The following is an 11,046-nucleotide window of genomic DNA, read 5'->3' as shown; positions in this document are numbered from 1 at the left end:
GCCGGAGTCGGGGTCGAGGGCCGGGACGGGGGTGAGCGCCGGGGCTAGCGCCGGCGCCGGCGGAGTCGGGGGCGAGCGCCGGGGCCAGGTCGGGCGCGGCGGAGCGACGGGGGAGAGAGAGTGGGGATTTGTGGGGAAATGGCGGGATGAAGCAGGGCGAGTGAGAATTTTGGGTTAAGTGGACGTAGCAGTAGCGCGTTATGTCAAAATGCGCTGCTACTAAATTCTGTAGCTGCAACGGTTTACAAGAAACGCGCTACTACTATGATCTGTAGCTGCAGCGGTTTATGAGAAACTCGCTACTACGAAGATCTATAGCTGCAGCAGTTTTGTAGAAACGCACTGCTACTGCCGTCGCTACTGCCAGTTTTCCTTTTTCTTTTCCTTTATTTTATCCCACTTTTATTTCCCGAGGGCAGTGAACGAAGGGAGGGCGATATATATTGCATCATTTGACGGTTAAATATGTATGCAAAATAGGAACATATATATTACACATCATTGGACCCATGCATAATAATGGCTAAGTGTGTATACAAAATAGGAACATATATATATTACACATTATTGGACCCATAACATATGTTTCCTCAGTGCTGACGTTTTCGTTTTTGAGTCAGCTTCTTTCCCTTCTTGTTCGTCGAAGAATAATTTAGCCCCTCATTGTGACTTTGCCTTTTCCATGGAGTACGATTTTTCTTAGGTGATGTAGTATTGATTCTTCTTTTGACGTATACTTCATCATCGTCATCTTCCCTCATTGGGTTGCCGTACTGATCATAGTCTTCCTCGTTGGTGACTCCATCCATTCCAATGATGTTCCTTTTGCCTCTCCTCACGACAACACGGTTGGGATTGCGCGGGTTAGTTATGAAGAAGCATTGTGTCACGTGCTTAGCGTGTACCCATGGCTCATTTTTTGCGATAGCGTTCACGGTAGCGCTCTTGGCGTCGGGTATAGTCATGGTAGTGAACATCCGTCTTTCTCATTCGACATTCTTAGCCCATCTGACACGGAACATCGTCATGTTGTGCAGTCCAGAGTAGTCAAGCTCCCAGATCTCCTCGACCCTTCCATAAAATCGTTCAGTTGTGCCGTTATCGCTGCCGGTCATGCATTCCATCGTCACCCCTGAGTTCTGATCATCACTGTCCATATCTTTTGCCTCCGTGTAGAACGTGTATCTGTTGATATCATATACCTGATAGCTTACGAGGTTGGGCGAGGGGCCATGTGCTAAGGCGTATATGAGCAATCCGTCCTTAGAGCCCTCCTCCGAGGGATTAGCAATAATATGCTCTTTGAACCAATGCAGGAAAGTGGAGTTGTGCTCTCTAGTAACTTCGGCGTCCGTCTTGCATACCCCCCGGTCACGATACTTCTTTCCGATAATTTCTTTGTGCAGTGCCACGAAAGGATCTACCTCGTCTAGGTGTTGTAGCACTACCAAGTTTGCTCTGTCAAAGTCGATGCGTCGATCTGAGTATGCCACGTGCAGTTCCCTGCGACCGTTGCAGTGACCATCTCCTTCGAGCCTCCCATTGTGCTTGTTAACGGGCAAACCAACACTAACACCAGGCGGCTGGTCTGCGCCATATAGAAAATTCTCACAGAAAGAGATGCACTCTTGTGCCAAATAGCCCTGGACGATGCTTCCATCCGGACGGGACATGTTACGAACAAATCCTTTGATGATCCCATTCATCCTCTCAAACGGCATCATGTTGTGCAGGAATGACGGCCCCAGGTCTATTATGTCATCCACAATATGGACACACAGATGCACCATCACGTCGAAGAACGCGGGCGGGAAGTACATCTCAAGCTCATTCAGTATCACAACGATCTCTTCCTGTAGCCTTTGGAGCTGCTTCACACTGATCGACTTTCGAGAGATGACGTCGAAAAAGTTGCAGAGACCAATAAGCGCGTCACGGACGTGCTTGTCCATTATCCCTCTAAGGGCAACAGGTAGTATCTGCGTCATCATCACATGACAGTCATGAGACTTCATCCCGCTGAACCTTTTCTTGTCCGTGTCTAGATATCTGCTTATCTTGCCACAGTAACCAGAACTAACTTTCACTCCGGTAAGGCACTTAAAGAATTGATTGATCTTAGCCTGACTTAAGGTGAAGCAAGAGGGGGGCAATAATCCTCTTTCTTTAATTTCTTGCCCTTCTTCTCCCATGCCTCTGTCTCCATCTCTATCTCGTCTGACATTTTACGGGGCGGCATGTGCAGATCTTCCCTGATTTTCAAATCTTGCAAGTCTTTTCTTGCCTTCGGCCCATCCTTGGTCTTATCCGGCATGGTCATCAGTGTTGCGAGCAAGCTCTCAAGGACATTCTTACAGATATGCATTTGATCAAGGCAATGAGGTGTATCGAGTTTGTGCCAGTACTACAAGTCCCAGAACACAGACCTCGTCTTCCATACCTTCAGCAGCGGCTCCGGCGCCTTTCTCATCGTCTTTCCCGGCGCGGGGCACTCCTTCCAGTTTTTCAACAGCTCATCGATTTCGGCACCGCTCCGCTTACGTGGAGGTCCTCGATGCTCAGCGTGACCATTGAATAGATCTCCACGATTTCTCCACGGGTCGTCCTGTTCAAGCCATCTTCGATGCCCCATGTACACGATTTTCCCAGACCCGCCATCTTTCCTTGACATTAGCTGCTGAGACGTTGTATCATCCATGCACCGCGTGCATCCGCAATATCCATGGCAAACCTGGCCTGCCACATATCCGTAACGGAGATAGTCCTGCACTGTCATGATCAGCGCGGCTCTCATGTTGAAATACTCACCTTTGCTGGCGTCCCATGTCTTGGCCGGTGTTTTCCATAACGTGTCTAACTCCTCTTGAAGTAGCCCTAGATACAAATTAATATTATTTCCTGGTTGTTTCGACCCTTGAATAAGCATGCTCATGTGAATGTACTTCGATTTCATACACAACCAGGGGGGAGGTTGTACATCCATACAAACACGAGCCATGTACTATGGTTGGTGTTCTCGTTGCCAAACGGATTCATGCCATCGGTACACGCGCCGAGCACAATTTCCTTGCATCAGATTCAAAATACCGATAGAAGCTATTCAACGCTCTCCACTGGCTTCCATCCTTCACGTGTCTCAGCTTCGGATCATCTCCATCGTCGGGCTTCTTCCTCTCCGCGTGCCAGCGCATTAGCTTTGCTTCCTTGGGATCTACAAAATACCTCTGGAGACGGGGAGTGATCGGTAAGTACCATACAACTTTCTGGGGACATATCTTCCCGGCCTTCTTGTATCGAGAAGCATTGCACACCGGACAACTTGTTTTTTCCGCGTGCTCCTTACAATAAATTATGCAATCGTTGATGCATGCATGGTATCTAACGTGTGGCAGATCAAGAGGGAACACGATCTTCTTGGCCTCATCAACACTAGTAAGACATAGATTACCCGCGGGAAGAACATCCTTTAGGTACTTGAGATGCTCATCGAGGCTAGTGTCGGTCCATTTGTTTTTAGCCTTCATCTTCAGGAGTTGGAGCGTGAAACTCAACCGGGTCACCTCAGGATTGCAACCATCATACAATGGAGTGTTCGAGTCTACCACCAGTTGCTCCAGCTTAGCCTCCTCTCTAGAAGTAGCTCTCTCAGTACTCGTCTCCTTGCGAAGCAATGCTTGAACATGAGGGTCCCGCACAATTGAACTTAGTACCGACGAACTCTGCTGCGTGGAGTCCATGTCGTTCTCTCCGCCGCCATGTCCGGCCCCTTCACCTCCGCCATGTCCGGCCCCTTCTCCGCCGCCATGTCCGGCCTCTTCGCCGCCGCCATTATCGATCATCTCTTCGTCTTGCCCCGTGTCATCATTGCCTGCCCCGTCGACATCCTCAACATCGTCATCCTCATCTTCAATTATCCACCGAGTATAGCCATCCATGAAACCAGTCATGAGGAGGTGCGCTTCGACACGATCATCGTCATGGGGGTCGAGCCAAACTATTCCTTTGCATTTTCGACACGGACATAAAACCTTTGTCCGGTTATTTTCTTTCATGTCTTGCACCGCCGACCGCAACCACTTGTCCACCATTGTTCCACTGACCATCGTCAACTCTGCACGGTAATAATAAAAAAATTGATTGTAAAAATGCATGCATGCATCAAAGTCATAAAAAAATTTGGCATGACCTTCCCTAAAAATAGGACATATATGGATCTAGAGTTTGCCCGAAATTCGCCGAAACGGAATTAAATCGACATTTCGGCAAAACATAGGCAACTCAAAAGCACAATTTGGCGGCGTCAACTCATGCCACACACACAATTTCCACAAACATATCACACACACATAAACACATTTCCATTTTGCAAAAGCATGAAATTTTCATCACCTCTATCTCGATCGAGATCGAGCACCACGGTGGAGATGATGTTGTAGGGAGATCAAAAGTGCACAAAGCTCTTCTTGACAAAGATAGATCTAGTTAGGGGGCAAATAGGTCACTTAACTAAATCCTACATCTACCTAGCTACCTAATTTGGGAGGAGACAACTTCAACTAGTGGAGGGGGAAGGAAAAAGAGAAAGGAGATGCATTAATGGAGGTGGTGTAGTTATGTAGGAGTAATGAAGAGAGAGAAGGTGGATAGCGAAGAGAGAGAGTAATGGGGGAGAAGTATTGAGAAGAAGAAGAGTGAGAGTGGGAGCATGTGGTGGAGGGAAGAGAGGAGAGGGGGAGGTAGGGGGAAGGGAAAAGAGGAGGGGGAGGGGAGGGACGGGTGGGGAAAGGTGTTGGGTTGGTGCGGGTTAGCAGTAGCGCGGGAGAGAAAACGCGCTGCTGCTAAGTACTTAGCAGCAGCGCGCTTTGCGGTACGGCGCTACTGCTAACTGGGACAAAAAATTGTGGCAATTTGAAACTTACTAGCAGCGATCTCGAAAAAACCGCGCTACTACTACGTACTTAGCAGTAGCGCTGTTATTGCGACCGCGCTACTGCTACTTAGAGTTAGGTGAACACCGCCGGTCGATATTTGTAGCAGCGCGTTTCTGGCCGAGCGCGCTACTGCTAAATCCTTATCAGCAGCGAGTTTACGTAACACGCACTACAACTACTTAGCAGAAGCGAGCCATTTTGAAACGCGCTGCTGCTAAGATTCTATGTATAGGATTTTCCCTAGTAGTGTATCGGGTCGGGTTTTGGATCCGATAACCCGTTAACAGCCCCGACCAATGGGGATTTTCCACGTGTAAAATCATCATTGGCTGGAGGAAACACGTGTCGGCTCATCGTTGGGACAGATGTCATCAACTCATTGGACGGAAGGCGCCTATGATACGTCGACATGTGGCACGGCCCAACAGAGGCCCATTCCTATGAAAAGGCCGGCCCAGTAAAAATTAGCAGGCCAGCCCATATAAGGCCTACTTGTGTCAGCTCCATTTAAGCCCACGGCCCATACGAGATGTGCCAATTTGGCCCATCAACGGCCTGTTAAATATTTGACACCATTGCAGCCCATCGTCAGTTCCAGCCCGTTAACAACCCGCTATATATCTAGGCTCAATATCGGCCCGATGAGATTTCGGCCTGTTAACGGCCCATTTAATGGATGGGCCAATTTTCAGGATGTACATCTTTCGGCCTTTTAGTGAGCCATTTAAATGTTGGCCTAGTTTCCAGCCCGGTATGTCTTTCAGCCTGTTGACGGCCCATAAATCTGATGGGCCATTTGTTGTTGGACCTGAGTTTCAGCCTTTTAGCGGCCCATTTAAGTGTTGGGCCAATTTTCAGGCCCAGTGTCACTTGCAGCCTGTTGACGGCCCATAAATCAGTTGGGCCATTTGTAGTCGGACCTGAGTTTTGGCCTTTTAGCGACCCATTTAAGTGTTGGGCCAATTCCCGGCCCTGTGTACCTTTCGGCCTGTTAACGGACCATAAATGAGTTGGGCCATTTGTAGTCGGACCTTAGTTTTGGCCTTTTAACGGCCCATGCCCTTCATGGTCCAATACCAGCCCGGTTTCTCTTTCGGCCTGCTAAAGGCCCACAACACAGTTGGGCCATTTACAATACGACATGACTTTCGACCTCTTAGCGGCCCATGGTTTTCATAGTGCATTACAAGCCCGCTGTCTCTTTTGGCCTGCTAAAGGCCTACAGTATAGTTGGGCCATATGTAGCCCAAACTTAGTAACGGCCTGTTAACGGCCCGTGAAATAAACTGGGTCCACCTGTTACCCGCTTGATGTTGGCCTGTTAACGACCCGGGACGTATGAGGGACGACCATTAACTTTCGGCCTAGTAACGGCCCATTAACTTAATGGGCCGACTAAAGTTCGTACATGTATTTAGGACAAATAAGATAATTTGTGCCCATTATGATGAGCAATTATGCACGGGACCAAAACCAATCACGCAAAGGTACGGCATACAGGGAATAACATTACACATCCAGCATATATTACATGAAATTACATCCACTTGGCAATAAAAGATTGATGCCAGTGCAAATAAATGAGCAGAACCTAACCATTTACAACGTCACAATCTGCAACCTCAGCACAGATGACGCCCATAAGCATGTGGGCAAGTTCTTTCTGCTTTGCTACACTGTCTCTGAAAACATTGATCAGTTGTTGTGTCGCACGACTCTGCACCTCTGATTCATCCACCATTTCCATCATTGCTTCAGCCATTAATTAGTTCACAAACATACATTTATTCCGTTGCATTCAAGAAAGAGGATACTGAACAGATTCAGATGGCAATTTTGGCAGGCTTGTATTATTGATAGTGGAGAGTGTCTCGACCACTGCATCATAACATAAATTAGGATGGGAACCAAACAGATTAATCATGAGTTATTGCCATATTACCTGGCCTAGATTTACTGGAAAGAAACAATGGGGTTGCCTTGCTATTTTCAGAGTTTGTCTTCTTATATTCAGCAGCCTGCACAAAATTAACACACTAGCATTCCTATCATTGGACACGTCAGATAATAGGAAAGCAACATTGACACAACGAACGTTTGGGCAAGTAGCCTACACCAAATTAACACAATATGGCACAGCTATCATCAGCCAGGTAAGGTAGTACGAAAGCAACATTGACACAATGAATGAATGGGCAACCGGAGAAGCACTACAATTCAGTAATGTGCATGATATGAGATAGTACATTCATGCATCTCAGTCTGCAAAACTACCAGGCAGTTTTCCATACAAAAATCAACATTGGTGGCTTTAACATTTTGCTACAACTAATTTTAGATCAGATAAAGGTTAGATTCACGCCGATTAACAAAATACATGTTGATGTAAAAAATAGTGATACACAACAGGTACTTACATCAGCATTGGAGCACAGAGAATTCCTGCAAGATATTTTCCTGGAATACGATCCCAATGGAGGAAGTCTTCTATTGTTTAACCTTATTTTCTAAAAGAGAGATGGGTAAGAAACATGTAGAAAATATGATCAGAATGCTATAAAATTTCATGATGCGAGGATACACACACGCTTCTTAGAATGGAGTTGACATTCTTTTGCTGGACTAGAGCGGACTAGTTCTTTGGCCACTAGAATCTGCTTATTATCAGTGGGAGTTGGGTTTCTCTATGCTGGAGCAGTATCTATGAAAAATGTAGTTGGTTTATTATCTCCTGGCGTTTGGATCTTTTGCAAAGACCTGGTTTGTAACCCTTCAGATTCTAACAGAGCCTTCTTCCCCTTGCATGCCTTATATAGAAGAAAGGTGATTCAATTATAAAACATGCTACAGCAGAGATGGAATAGGTACTGAAGAATAGAAAGGCATGACATATTGACATGTATTCCCTCCATCCGGAAATAAATGGACGGGTCTAGGCGTATTTCAGTTCTAGATACATCCAGTTTTATCCATTTCTGCGACATTTAATCCCAACGGAGGGAGTATGATGTAAGAGCTAGGGATATGATAGGACAACATAGTAAAAAAACACTGAAAAACCCACTACAGAACCAAAGTATTCAAACCCACTGATATGAGATAGTACACTCATGCAGCTCAGGATGCAAAACTACCAGGTAGTTTTCCTTACAAAAATCAACATTGTGGCCTTTAATAATACATTTTTCTACAACTAAATTTAGATCAGATAAAGGTTGGATTCATGCCGATTAACAAAATACATGCTGATGTAAAAATATAGTAATATACAACAGGTACTTACATCTACATTGGAGCACAGAGAATTCCTGCAAGAATCTTTCCTCATAAACGATACCATTGCAGAAATTCTTCTATCTGTTAAGCTTATTTTCTAAAAGAGAGATGGGTATGAAACATGTAGAAAATATGATCAGAATGCTATAAAATTTCATGATGCAAGGATACGCACACGCTTCTTAGAATTGAGTTGACATATTTTTGCTGGACTGGAGCGGACTAGTTCTTTGGCCACTGGAATCTGCTTATTATCAGTAGGAGTTGGGTTTTTTTGTGCTGGAGCAGTATCTATAAAAACTGGAGTTGGTTTATTATCTCCTGGTGTTTGGATCGTTTGCAAAGGCCTTGTTTGTAACCCTTCAGATTCTAACATAGCCGTATTCCCCTTGCATGCCTTGTATAGAAGAATGGTCCTTTAATTATAAAACATGCGACATCAGAGAGATGGAATAGGTACTGAAGAATAGAAAGGCATGACATACTGACATGTATTCCCTCCATCCGGAAAAAAATGGATGGGTCTAGGCGTATTTCAGTTCTAGATACATCCTTTTTTTATCCATTTTGGCAACATGTAATCCGGACGGAGGGAGTATGGTGTAAGAGCTAGGGATACGACAGGACAACACAGCAAAAAAACTAGTTGAATGTAAAACTATATGCTAGCGGAATACGTACAGAAATACTAAGGCAACATACATGTGTATGATTGGGAAAATAAGATGGCATTGCAACAGAGCACTAGAACAACACTTCAATGTAAAAAAACATGGTATGGCAGACAGATGAAGTACATACTGATGAATAACAATGCATAAGGTATTCAGAAGCATGATGTCCAAATTAAGCAGATGGCATTGCGATAGAGTAGAATGACAGTACTTGAATTTGAAAACATGTTATCATGAATGGAATAGGTACTGAAAAATAGGAGGGCATGACATATTTACATGCATGATCAGCATGCTAGGCACATGGCATTGCAACAGAGTAGATACACTCAAGGACATTATATGCATGTTGTACCCATATCACAGGCGAAGTTAGAGCAAGGACTTTGTGGGGTGAAGAGGATTCATCATCTTTCTGCAAGTCTTCTTAAGAACTGCCTTTACATGTTCCATCATATTGGGTATCATTGACATCATGTTTATTGGCCTTTACATTGTTCCTTGAGGTTCTTGTGGATATATCAGTGTGTGCAATTATATCTGACATGCATGGAAGACAACTAGTAGTTAGATTTATGTAAATGAGTGCATGTAGGAGACGACATAAATAGTAGGACTGGGGTTAACTAGCAGCAACAGGTCTCATAAACTAAAGGGAGAACACAGATGAAAGTTACATAATATGTATCGTTTGTACTCGAGATTAACTAGATGGCACACAAAAGTATTAAAGAACAGCATAGGTAATACTAGAAGTGGTATAATACTATAATCACCAGCCTATGGGATAGCATTGGCTGATGGATGATAACTATGGAACAACGTTACCTAAAGAACAAGTATCTTAGCTAAACTATGGAACATCATGAACTCCTGAACAAGACCCGTAAGAGATCAGCATGAATATACAGTGAAATGTGATGATCTATTTTCTATGCTTAGATGAATAACAAAGCCATAAATGTTGCACACAAGTAAGATGAGGGTACAACCTATCTGGCTGTCATCCATAGGAGTGAGCATCATGTGCTGACTTTTCAATGGCCTTGCAGTTGTTGTGGCTGTCCATGTCGGGCACGCGCATTCGATGCAGGGAACTGTTGAGTGGGGACTGTAGCTCCCTTCTGGTGTATGCTTCCCTTGTTGGATCAGCTGCGATGAGTCGGAAGACTGTGCGTCTGAAGATGCAGATAACGCATAATGTTAAGAACGACATATCTCTCTGATCCGAAGAAATATACTAAGAGATCAACAGCAAGGTACAAGAGTGGTCACACGTCTGTTGACTGAAGACTAAATTGGGGTCACACGATTTTATTTTATTTTGGTACTATCCGATCTACGTCAGATGGCTTGATGGTCGTCTTGTGCCTCCCGGCTAACACTGTTCGGAATCTTCCCCGAAGAGCCAGCGACCAACGGCACAGCAGCCTGCCCCCGCCCCACCGCACTGTCGTGGTTGCGCCGCCCCCGGGCCAATCCACAAAGACTCCCCTTCATCCAGATCCGGCGGCGGCAGTACCTTCAACCCACGCAACTCTAAAAGCTAGCCATCTTAGCGCTGCTTCCGCAGCGAACTTGTGGCCCCGCACCCTTACATTAGACACCAGCCAACCGGCAGCCTAGGAGCTCCGCCGCCTCGAGGGGTGCTTCTTCCCATTGGAATCGATTGACCCAGAATAAAAATTCAGACAACTAATGCCTAAATAAAGTGATTTCAGATGAGGGTGCAACCTATCTGGCGGCATGGTGAAGTAGGCAGGTCTAGCTGCCGAGTCGGTGAGGCCGGCGCGGTTGCGGTGGCGACCGGTGGCAGGGAAAGAGCAATGTCGCCACGGTCGACGGCTACGCGGAAGCAGCGCCAGGACTCTGGACAGATCCAAAGTTGGAGCCGCTCCGGCGCCATGAACAACGGCGAGGGTGAATCGGCTCCGGTACGGTTCACGCGGCCGTCGTCGAGGCAGCACCAGCAGCACAGAGTAAGAGGCACACGACCCAGTGCACGACGGCATTTGGACAGCGTCTCCGGCATTAGGGAGGAGGGAGGCAGTGAAATTGGTGCGGTGGGGGGCGCCATGGAGGTGGGGCAGAGGTTTCGCGGCTCCGGAAAAGGGAGCTTCCCTGGGAGAAGGTGATTTGGCGCCCACGAGGTATGAATGGGGGCA

This window comes from Triticum dicoccoides, chromosome 3B (assembly GCF_002162155.2).
Source record: "Triticum dicoccoides isolate Atlit2015 ecotype Zavitan chromosome 3B, WEW_v2.0, whole genome shotgun sequence".
Lineage (NCBI taxonomy): Eukaryota > Viridiplantae > Streptophyta > Magnoliopsida > Poales > Poaceae > Triticum > Triticum dicoccoides.
This window is presented reverse-complemented; position numbering follows the sequence as displayed.